Source organism: Nannobrachium achirus (genome assembly GCF_963921795.1).
Source record: "Nannobrachium achirus genome assembly, chromosome: 2".
Classification (NCBI taxonomy): Eukaryota; Metazoa; Chordata; class Actinopteri; order Myctophiformes; family Myctophidae; genus Nannobrachium; species Nannobrachium achirus.
The window spans coordinates 14,556,086-14,568,585 of NC_137811.1; the positions used below are offsets into that span (position 1 = coordinate 14,556,086).

Sequence of the window (12,500 nt, forward strand, 5' to 3'; positions counted from 1 at the left end):
ACGTTGGAACCATAAAGAGTGTCTCCATCCGGTGGAATATTCATCATTTCACCCTTGAAATGTATTAAGTGTGCGTGGTGGGGGCCCAGACTGCGTCTACCAAGGAGAGTAAACTTTCACTCCCCACTGATACCTTTGGTTTGGTGAGGGGCGAAACAGTTTTTGTTATTTTGGGACCAGACGAGACGGCTTTCCAGTTTTGCCAAGCCGGAGCGGAAGGTAGAGGAACATAACGTTAGGGAGAACTCCATTAACGCTATGGACCAGAGCTAGGACCTGTGGAGCGTTGTCCTGGATGGATTAGGGAAGGTTTGAACAGCTTCCTTGTTAGCTGATATAATTTAGCAGAAACTTAGTCTGCAGAAGGGCACGCTTCTTGATAAAGTATAATTATTTTGCTCCCTAGTCCTACGAATTGGAACAATTATTCTCACACTATTCTCATCTTGTTTCCCAATTTGACTTATTTCAATAACAAGCTCACAATACTCTCCGGCCATCAAATGACATTCTATCAATTCTCAACAGAGGCAAAACTAAATTTGCAAGAGGGGTTAGAGTAGTGTTAGTAGTCTAATATTTTTTAAACAAGATCATTTCGATGTATGCATCAAGATTGTGTGTGCTGCCAGGTTGGAACTGTAAGTTCCACTTCTTCCGCATCTCTTCTGAAGGCGATGTAGACAGGACTGCGATGTAGGACAGGAAGCGCAGAATCGCATGCATTTGAGCACTGTGGAAGGCTTCAACAGCACCTGTATGAACATAAATGTAAACAACATGCACATCACGTAATACAGGTGAGGATACAATAAATATAATTGAAAAAGGAAGACTGAGGTGCAAGTTCGTTCTACAGTTTGGGAGCCAGAAGTGAGAAGAGTCTGGGACGTGTAGTTCTGGTCCAGAGCGTCAGCGATTCTCACTGATGCTCTGACAGGCGGGTGACTCAAAGACTAGACAAGGATTTCTTGTTTGAGGGCTCAACTTCAGTCAAAATAAACTAAACTACTTTGCTACTCACCTAACCAAAGGTAGTTTTGCGTTGTTGAAAGTCTATTCTCCTCGGTGGGAAACCTCTCAGCACCCCACCCACTCTGTAAAATACATTATTTTTGTCATGAAATAAAATGCATCCACGTCAAGCCACCGCAGACAACCTGGAAATAAGCGGCGGTCAGAGTTGGATGCGTTTTATTTCATCACAAAAATAATGTATTTTACAGAGTGGGTGGGGTTGAGAGGCTTCCCACCGTGGAGAATAGACTTTCAACAACACAAAACTACCTTTGGTTAAGTGAGTAGTAAAGTAGTTTAGTTTATTGACCTAAGTTGAGCCCTCGTAGGGGTATAGAAATCCTGGTCTAGTCTTTGAGTCAGCCGCTTGTCAGAGTGTCAGTGAGAATCGCTGACACTCTGGACCAGAGCTAGGACATGGTTGTCCCGGATGTTTTAGGGTTCTGACATGTTCCCTGTGTTAGCTGATCTAATTTAGAAATTTAGCAGACACTTATATCTGCAGAAGGGCTGCACGATTCTTGTAAATGATTATTTTTCTCCCTAGGAATTGGAAAATTATTCTCACACTTTTATTTTATTTCCCAATTTGACTTATTAAAATAACAAGCTCATGACTTAGTGTACAGAGCAGGCAAGGCAACATTAGAGTTGAAAGAGGCTTTAGAGTAGTCTAATATTGAAAAATTAGATCACATTGCTGTATGAATCGAGAGAGTAAATAATATTCCTGGGAGTTCCTAGTAAGCTGCTTCTTCTACGGCATCTCCAGGGGTTGACACTAAGGTCTCAGAGGCACTTGCCCATCGGGCAAGTACAGGTCATGTTCTACTTGCCCGAAGGTAATGCCCACTTGCCCGAAAAGTAAATCGTCCATTATAAAATGATAGGTACGATTTTAATTACCGCAATTTAACACTTATTTCTTTACTTTCTGGGGCTGTGCGATAAAATGTCATACCTCAATACCTCCGAATCCAAATACCAAATACTTTAGCTATGATTGAATATGTCTATGGTTTCACACTTGTTATTTTATATTTTTTAATGTAGCAACAGTAAAAACAGCACATTATAGGTAAATAGTGCTCTTATTTTACATTCCACAGACCAGAAGACACAGCGCACTGGCCACGTTCAGGTGTTTAGACAGATATCTCGTGTTGTGTTTATAGACATTTGTGTCCCCTCTCAAATGAGCGCACTTGCCCTGTCGGGCAACCTGAAAGCCAACTTCACCTGCCCTGACGTTTTATTTACCTGCCGGGGGCAGGTGTGCAAGCCTTAGTGTCAATGCCTGATCTCTTCATTCAAAGGGCGATGTAGACAGTTGTACCGCTGTCTTCCCGCATGACTGCTATGGACATCATCTTGGACGGTGGATTATGTGATGTGTCAGCACCTTATGCAATTATAGACAAAGAGGAGGAAAAAAGTTTCAGGGTAAACAGATTTTTTACAATGACATTTCAAAATGTTGCCATAGCTTTTACCCCATTTCTAGTAATCACACCATGCAATAATGAGAATCCTAAACCAGTTTGCTAAAAAAAGAACAGATCTATAAGCTAACAACAGTAACACTGCATTTTACCTTCTTTCAAGTAATGTTGGGGGGTTGCTCTCGGGCACAAACCTCTTATCTCCATATTTAAACAGTTTTTTGTTTGTAAGTTTAAACCCTACTTTATACTACAGTGTAGTACAAAAGAATAAAAAGTAACTGGCAAAAGTGCTGGATGATTACAATTCAGGCATTTAGCAGATTTTAATCCAAAGCGATTTACAATAAGCAGGTAATATATCAATATAATAGGATAATGTCAGTACATCAACAACAATATAACAAATGCATAGGAATATCAATCTAGAAAAACAATAACATTTAGACCACGCACCTAATCAGTAAAAAAAACAAAAAACAATGCGATCTAGCTTCATGTATGGTCAATGAGGGAAGGGGAGTGTTACAGTACTGCTATGTGTTTTAGTGGAGTTATGTGGATTCAGTTTGTTTATGAGTTTGTCTGAATAAAATATATTCTAGTGATTCACACACTTCACAGTTGTAAGTACCCAACGTTTGGTTGCCTACACTAGGAATCAGAGGGTATTGTCATCATCATCATCATTTATTATAGCTCACGTTACATCATAATTACTGTGCAGCCACTGGGGGAGGGGTTGTTTGTCGATTCATATACATTATAATACAGTCCCCTCTGTTGACTTTTATCTCACCACTTGTGGGTGCCCCGCACATTTACATTAATGTTGGAACCGCAATGCTGTTACAGGCTAAAGAGTAGCATCGCTAGCAATAACAATAGCCTAAAGGTAGTCCTACCTCTTGAAAGAATACACCTTGATATGAAGCCTCTCCACCCATTAGATGGATGATTCTAAAGACAAGAGATGACAACACAATAAGTGTTACAAACATGAATCAAGTTGCAACCTTTGCTTGTACATTATACATTATGTTTCGTAGAGTGGCATTTTAATTCCAAACATACAGTACATACCTATGTTCTGCTTCTTTTTACAAGGCAGCAGTTGTCCATTCACCGTATTTGGGGGAATACAGATGGAACCGCGTTCTCCTTTATTGTGGTCTTTGTTTTCTTAGCTTTGCATTGTGTCCATCAATCCTGCCATTACATCTCTGTGCAGCAGCACCCGGGGCTCGCTCCGTCGCTCGGCTTCATTCAATCATCACACCACGGTAAAACAACAATGTCATGTTGTTTCACCGACACAGTTGCACACGTTTCAAAACTTCTACAACTGCTCAGCATCTCTGCGGTCATAACATCCCATCTTCTTACTACGTGACTTCCAACCAACAGCAACAGCACAAACAAACTAAAACAGCAACGCAGCGAGGATGTTATCATGGTTACGCTGTTAGCTTAGCTTTGGCTCTCGTCTCTCTCCAAGCGCTGCTTGCGCAAAGGATTATGGGTGCTGTAGGAGGTGCTGTAGGAAGTGAGGTCATAGCTTCGCGTTTCCAAAAAAATGTAAATGTACATCCAAAATAAAATTCTTTTTTGTTTTCCAAGTTCGAATATCATATTATGGGATTACAAAAGCCCTTGAAAACGACCGGAGCTCCCCTTTAAGTACATATTCAAAAGCACAATGGCACATTTTCTTTGTTTAATATCAATGCATTGCTGGCATTTGAATTAATTTAAATGTAGAACTCACTATGCTTGAATTTACAATTTAGGCATATAGCAGACGTTCTTAATACAGAGCGATTTACAACAAGCAAGGACAGCACAAGGTAATACATCAAATAATTAGAAGTATAGTAAACTAAAAACCTATATAAACCAAGAACCTATTCAATAAAACCAAAACATCAATAATCTGTACATCGAAGCTATACACACTATAGCGTCGATGTACAATAGGATGCCAAGTCGAAAAAGGCCTGGCATCAGTCCAGGGACGTGCTGGGCCCCTGATTCAGCCCGGGAAAAAGAGTTGGAGAGGCCCTCATTGCGCGCTATAGAGAGAGATCTCTCTCTATAGCGCTGCTGCTAAACCTTGTATGTCCAAAACCGTTTGTTTTGTATTTATCATTTTTAAAATGATTTAAACTAGTGAAAACAGCCGATCTACAAGCACACAACGCCTCGCACCGCGAGGCGTTGTGTGCTTGTAGATCTGCTGTTTTCACTACTTTTGTGCGACGGCCTTGTATGATGAAGCAGCTTTGCTTTGCGAAAAGAAATGACAAATTTGACACTTGGAGATACGAGGTTTCTGCCCGACAGTGACAATTTACTTTGTTGGCCACCCAGACCCCAAAATGGAACAAAGGCAGACATTTTATGTAATTTTTTTTCCTAATGGCCGGCCTGGGCCGGCCAGGAATGAACCGGCCGTCCGGGAGTTGTCCCGCTTTTCCCAATGGCCAGCACGTCCCTGCATCAGTCTAAATCTGGACTCTGAAGAGGTGAGTCTTCTGACTATAGGGAGTATTCCACAGTTTGGAGGCCAGGAGGGCAAAGAGTCTGGGACAAGTGGATCGCTGTCCTGGGTGTTTTAGCAAAGGTTTTGTCAGCTCTAGGGATGGGACGATATGAAAATGTCATATCACGATTATTGTGACAAAATAAATCGTGATTTACGATATTATCGTGATAATCAAAATACATTATCCTAGGGCGGAACATTTTCCAAAGAATTGAAAAAAATCCAAAAAAAATGAACAATTTCAAAAAGAAATAGCAGATCGATCGGCTTATTTTTGGCAAAGACATTTGAGAGAGTGAAAAAAAAGACTGTATCAAGTACGTATATTATAAGTACCTTTTACTGTATAGGGGGTTTAAGTGGTACCGGATGTGCCGCTCTGCAAATAAAAAAGTGAATTGAACCCAGTGCATGACGGAGGACGATATCACGATAAATTGAATCTCCACGAATGATTATTGTGAGATTATTGTTTATCACTATAGGCGATAATATCGCTTATCGTCCCATCCCTAGGCAGCTCCTCTGTTCGCTGATCTGAGTGAATGGGGTGTGGGGGAGGCCTGTGGAAGGTTGCAGGGTTCGATCAGGCTCTGAAGGTATGGAGGTGCCATACCTTTGGCTGCTTTGAATGCCAGCATCAGTGGGGAGCCAGTGGAGGGAGTGGAGAATTTAGAAGTGAACATTTTGGCTGGTTGAAGACCAGTCGTGCTGCGGCATTCTGGATTAATTGGAGAGGCTTAAAGGTGATACACCATTCTCCTATTTTAAAACCTTTTTTTGGGGTCCCACTAGCACCTTCTATCCTCACAAAGTCCCATTTCTCACCGTTGTGTCTTTCTCTGGTTTTGAGAAGGCGAAGGTTAAAAGTATCCCACGGGTTCTCAAAACAGGCTGTCCAGATTTGCTGCCGATTGTGACGTCATCTGCCGATTGTGACGTCATCACACAAAAAAAGTGGTAATTTAACCTCAAATCTTTTGAAAAACGTTTTTGGGACATAAACAATATGACATAACTACTTTTTAAATGCATGGTGTATCACCTTTAAGTGCACATGCCGGGAGGCCAGTGAGGAGAGAGTTACGGTAGTCGAGTTTTGCTATGACATGATGTCTGGATGAGGAGCTGGGCTCACTGACTCCTGGGTGAGGAAGGGTCTGATCCTTCAGATGTTATAGAGCAGTGTTTCTCAATCTTTTTTGGCTTGAGTACCGCCTTTCCAAAATTTCTGAATCCAATTAAGTACCCCCTTTACCCGACAACGTTTTCCTTATAAAACTGCAATTAAAACCATAACTAGTGGTATATGACACTATGATAACCCCCCATTTCAAGAATATAACATCACAAATAAGGAAGTGAGAGTTTCAAACGGTGTCTCCTGAACAGATTTATTTTGACTGACTGTGGCCATGACATTTCAGTCCAGTTTTCATGTCAATAACTTACATTCAGACAACATTCAAACACATCCCAGTTGCCTGGTACCATAATTTAGGTTAGCAACTATCAGGCTCCCAACATGTTTCTCCAGCACTGCCATACCTTGGCTACAGGGGGAAACATGTTAATGTAGTTCTTAAAATAAATGTGTCATGCCTGTTGCCATACCTTAGCTTTTGCTGAACTGACACCACTGCGTTTCTCCAAGTGTCATCATTAAACATAAGTTACAGTGATTTAAAGGCCTACTTCTATTTGTCTTTTTTGGGGGAATTTTCTTGAGTACCCCCTGCAGCAATCTGGCCAGCCATCGTCGTTTTCACTTAAATGGAGCTCAGTTAGTCTGTTCTTGAGAGACTACTATGTCAATGGTACTCAAACATTTTCATGTGAAGGACCCCCAAAATGATATGAATTTGTCCACGGGCCCAGTTAGTTCCAGGGACCACCCAGAAGCAAAATTTGAGTTACTGTACAAACGTTCGCTTTAAAAATACATATATTCAAAGCTTTGCACACATTGTCAGGACTTTTTCAAAAATAGCAGATCTACAAGCTCGCAGCGCGGCACCGAGTGCCGCGCTGCGAGCTTGTATATCTGCCATTTTTCTATAGCTAAAGCATTCAATAATTCTAGGCCTAAATGGGTTGAATTGAAAGTGGCTGTGGGAATTACAATATTTTACACTCTTTACAATAAAGTAAACTAGAAGCTTGGCAGCCCTTCCCTTTGGGGACCGGCATACTCGGGAATGATGTAAATAGGGAATGAATGCCCCACCTTTTAATGCAAACCCCATTATACCTGTTGTCATAGGACCCGTTTTGACCATCTGTTATGGAGATATCTGTATCTCTCAGTCCTTGTCAGTGTGATGTCAGTGTGATGTAAAACGGATATGTGCCCATAGAGATATCTGTATCTCTCAGTCCTTGTCAATGTGATGTCAGTGTGATGTAAAACACATATGTGCCCATTTATGGAGATATCTGTATCTCTTAGTCCTTGTCCCCCTTTATGGGCTTATTGGTTGGATCGGCGGTTCTACTGAAACATGTTGTTTTGTACAACTGTACATCATGTACAGTAACGGCAGGGGAAGTAGCTAAGAACGTAGGCAAAGAGTTGGAGTCTGTAGAACCAACCATGTGCTGTGAGACCTCTTTCATGCGATTCGGGCCAATTCGGCCTCGGTTTCAATTAGTAGTCAGGACCTATTCGGCCTTGACTTCAATTAGTAGTCAGAATACATAACTTTATTCATTAACATGGCCAACGATATGTCTGCTATACACACAACTTTTTGGCTTGGCCGATTGCACCTGAGCACTTGTTTTTCACATTCGGTTTAATTGAGCAATCCAACCACATTCGGCCTTTGATTTGTTCCAGGGACCCCCAGGGCTCCTCGAAGGGGTTCCGAATGAACCCTCGCAGGTCTGCGACTCTGAGAGTGTACAAAATGGAACCACGTTGATCCGTACAGTCTCAGAATTATGGGAGTCATCGAACTTAAAACGAGTTTACTTTTACTCAGGACAAAATGAAGCAATTTCATGCTTTATTTGGATAGTTACTGCAAGAGCGAGACAGGGAACAAGGGGAGAGAAAGGGAGAGAGAGATAGAGAGAGAGAGAGAGAGAGAGAGAGAGAGAGAGAGAGAGAGAGAGAGAGAGAGAGAAGGACATGCAGTACGGTACAGAGCCCCCCAGTCGGATTGGAACCTGACTCGGCTGCACAAGGACTGAGCTGTAATGGTATGCTCTCTACCAGGGGAGGCCGCCAGGTGCACAATGACGCAAACACCATTGCCGTCGGTCAGATACCTATCACCATACTTTAAAGGTCAACAACTGTTGAACCTTTTAGCCTATTTTGGAGCGGTGTCAACCCCTCCTACATCTGGCTTTGTCTGTTTGCCCCGAAGTCTGTCCGGACTGCATGGCCATTGGTCAGTTTGTATAGCCAGACTAAGTCATGTTGGCAAAGCTTCGTGGGACACTTAACTTAACTATATATATGTTCCCTTCATTGTTTTTGAATTTATTTGAGTACAGTATACTGTCGTATACAGTATACAGTACAGTATACTGTATACTGAACATAGTATATATAGACACACACACACACACACACACACACACACACACACACACACACACACACACACACACACACACACACACACGCACGCGCACACACACACACACACACACACACACTAGTCTGGGTGGATTAGTACATTCCTAATCTATCTATAAATGCGAGAAGTCTCTGCGTGTCTGCGTGTATGTAATCCGCGTATCTCGAGAACCGTTCGTCCCACCGGCTTCAGATTCGGCACGCACGTTCTCCGCCGCGGCGCGGAGTGCAGTGCCCGGCCTCGACCCGACCCGACGCGCGTTTTTTCCGAAACGGCGCAAAACGTTCGGAATCTCCTTATGCAGAGCTGATTGTTGACATCAGGCTGTTCCGGAGGAAATCGGCGTAAGCTCTGACTCATTGTGACATCACTTCATAAAAGGCTCTGACATCACGTACGCCACATGAGTCAACAAAAAATCTCTGTGAGTATGAGTCAACAAAAAATCTCTGTGAGTGTGTAATCCGCTGATGGAATTTGGATCATATTCCATATGGATAAACAGTTTTCCCCAATCATAATAAAATACTCCACACACAAGAAATGATGAATGTCCACACCAGGGAATATGCGTTTTGTGTTGAAGTTTAGTCAGAGTTCAAATTACTGTACAGCAGTACAGTAGAGTAATGTCATAATGATGTCATCACTGCAGTGATGTCACAATGAGTCAGCGCCGATTTCCTCCGGAACAGCCTGATGTCAACAATCAACCCCGCATATATAATGGTGGTTTGTGTACTATGTAATGTCATAATGATGTCATCACTGCAGTGATGTCACAATGAGTCAGTGCCGATTTCCTCCGGAACAGCCTGATGTCAACAATCAACCCCGCATAAGGAGAAACTATGGAGTTATAGGTTGCACATATACTTGCCCATATACTCTATCTGCGTCCATTCTATGCCCATATGCCCATATATGGAGATCTCTGTATCAGTCTGTGTCCCTTTTATGCCCATATACGGAGATATCTGTCTATATATGCCCATATAGGGAGATCTCTGTATCTGCCCATATGCCCATATATGGAGATCTCTGTATCAGTCTGTGTCCCTTTTATGCCCATATACGGAGATCTCAGTCTGTGTCCCTTTTATGCCCATATATCTGCCTGAGACAGATTCAGAGATCTTCATATATGGGCGTGAAATGGAAACAAATAGACAGATATCTCCATATATGGGCATATATGGGCATAAAATGGACGCTGACAGACAGACAGATAACAGATATCTCCATATATGGGCATAAATGGACACAGGCAAACAGATGGTCAAAACGGGTCCTATGACGACAGGTATAATGGGGTTTGCATTAAAGGGCGGGGCATTCATTCCCTATTTACATCGTTCCCGAGTTGGCCAGGTCGCCGACTAGACGCTGGGGGCGGCCCAGCTTCTAGTACTATATAATTATGTCATCACTGACCCAATGACGTCACATCAACCAATGTACCTTTCTTTATTAAAGTAAATGTTCAATGTTCAATTCATTCAACAACTATTACATTTGTACAACTGATTCACGTTTTGCTGGTATGTGAAATGTTTCATTGGACACTAGATCTGAAAGGAGGACGTAAGAGTCACCAACATTCTGCTGCGGTAGTCAGACACAAGTTGTATATATTTGAAGGATACTACCTGGAGGACAGTGATCATATTGAAGTCCACATCTTCAACACATTGTCTTTGCGTTGGAGGAAGTTGCCCCCGGTGACAAATGGAAGAGGACAAAGTCCCATTGAGGTACCTTCTGGGCGCGATGGCCACGCAGCTGTGCTGGTGGAAGAAATTGTCTACATCTGGGGAGGAGAGATGGGAGGAGAGACACGTTACACTTACTGCAATGTGCTTTATGCCTTTGATGTTGACACCCACAGCTGGTCCAAACCCAATGTTTCTGGGTCTATTCCAGAAGCAAGGAGGTGCCACTCAGCCTGTGTCCTGGAGAAGGTAATTTATGTGTATGGAGGAGAAACAGAGATGACTGGATATACTAATGACATGTACAAGTTGGACACCACCATTATGGTCTGGTCTTTAATTAACACCAGAGGCACTCCTCTACCTGCTTCTCACTGTCACTCTGCCACCGTCATTGGAACAAAGATGTTTGTATTTGGGGGCACGGGGAGCCGGGGGAACTTAAACAACAATGCTGTGTTTGACACAGAGACCAACTGCTGGCTGGAGACACTTCCTGCACAGCTTCTCCCAGGGGAACGTTCATGTCATTCAGCCTTTGCCTACAATGGAGAGCTGTACATATTTGGTGGCCGGAACGGGACCCAGCTCTTCAATGATCTGTGGAATTTCAGTCCAGATACCTTTTCCTGGAAGCAGGTTGAGACCAAGGGGAAAGGTCCCTTTGGGTTGCAGGGGATGTGCTGTTGCATGGTGGAAGGTCGTGTCATCATATTTGGAGGATGTGACCTGTACATCTTAGATTTAAGTCCTAGCCTGAAGATGTTATGCAAGCTATCAGTTATTCATTATGGTCTGGATGAGTCTGAACTCCCACATGACATCAGGTGGGAGTTACAGCAACAACAACCTACCAACAGCAATGATACAAAAATATAAGCAGCGATACAGTGGCCAAGCAGGAAAAAGCAAAAGAAAGCACCAAGGGCAAAAAGCATGCAGGGAAAGTGGGAAAAGAGGGAGTGCATCTCAGTGGGGTGGGGGTGCTTAACACATCGGATGCCCACGTGGTGTCTACAAGTCTATTTATTTGATGTCGCTGGAGGCCCACGGCGCGTTTGACGCGTTGTACAGTAAACTATACTGTACTGTAGCTACTGCACTTGGCTACCGCGGTGATGAAACAAACTCCATTTCCCAACATGCAGCGCGCAATTACGTCACCCGGACGTGCTGTGTGTCTCGTTGACTTCCTGTTTAGCGGCTGCACAAAAATGCTGTTTTCTCCGGATTCTCTTCCTTTTTTCATTTTTTTCTCAAAACGGCAGCCTCTTCTACATGCCGTAACACAAACACTGTGGCTTAGAAATGATAAAAAACGGTCCTGACTGAAAGAAAAGATTTTCGCGAAATAAACAGGACATACTCGGATTACATTTACTCGGATTACTTTTCTCGCCAGTACTCTCGCCGGTAGGTAAAATGACGCGTTGCCATGGGCACCAGCAAATTAAGACGTCAAAACCACGTGGGCGTCCGATGTGTTAATGTCCTGAGGTCTCTCTTTACAGTGGAAAGGTTTTTCTCCATGGACAGGCTTGTGTCTCTTGTTGCGTCTCATCAAATCTCGAGGGTCAGACTTCAGACCAGTGCAGATGGTGACCGTCACGCCCGCTGGTTCAGGAGAGACAACAGCTGGCCTTGGTGTCTCGATTCAAATATCACTGCAAACTGGTTACTTTCTGGAGCAGTGGCGTGTCCATTTTGGCAGAGATTGAGAATTCCATATTTTTGACCCTCTGAAGCCTATATTAAATTGAGTTTGAGACTTGTTGGGTAATTGAGGACCAGAGAATTATGACCAAATAAATTATGAAAAGATGAGGGAAGGGTTCTCCAACGAGCCGTGAACAAATAGACCAATGTGTTTAAAGTTAACGCGTTGACGCACCATTTTTTAACACCGTCGATTTTTTAACGCCGTAATCTTTTTTTACGCGCGATTAACGCGCGTAAAACGCGCATGTATGAGCCTCGGTGCACTCCGTAGTTTAGGGACAGGGAGTCAGGAAGCGAATGCACTGAGCAGCACTGATGCGGCTACAGTAGGGCTACTACAACGAGCCAATCTGACAAATCAGCGGGGATTTTGCAGCAGAAAACCACAGTTGCGCTCAGAGTCTGGACGTCGTGTCATACAGACGGTCGCTACTGTCATGTTTCAGGCTAAAGTCAAGATGTAGCCCTGAAACTT

At 43.1% G+C, this 12,500-nt stretch overlaps 1 protein-coding gene and 1 long non-coding RNA gene across 2 annotated transcripts in view; one reads left to right on the forward strand and one right to left on the reverse strand.

Annotated features, from left to right (window-relative positions):
- Positions 1-3,723, reverse strand: part of LOC308302731 — a 4,823-nt gene extending 1,100 nt beyond the window's left edge. The window contains exons 1-4 of the long non-coding RNA XR_013962957.1: positions 3,543-3,723; positions 3,365-3,419; positions 2,278-2,419; positions 1-755 (exon numbers count right to left, since the gene is read on the reverse strand). The exon at positions 1-755 is cut by the window's left edge and continues 1,100 nt beyond it. This is a non-coding gene — a long non-coding RNA (uncharacterized lncRNA). The remainder of the gene's footprint in view (positions 756-2,277; positions 2,420-3,364; positions 3,420-3,542) is intronic.
- Positions 1-12,500, forward strand: part of kcnn3 (potassium intermediate/small conductance calcium-activated channel, subfamily N, member 3) — a gene marked incomplete at both ends in the record, with an annotated part of 242,181 nt that overhangs the window by 199,225 nt on the left and 30,456 nt on the right. The gene's annotated exons all lie outside the window — the stretch shown is intronic.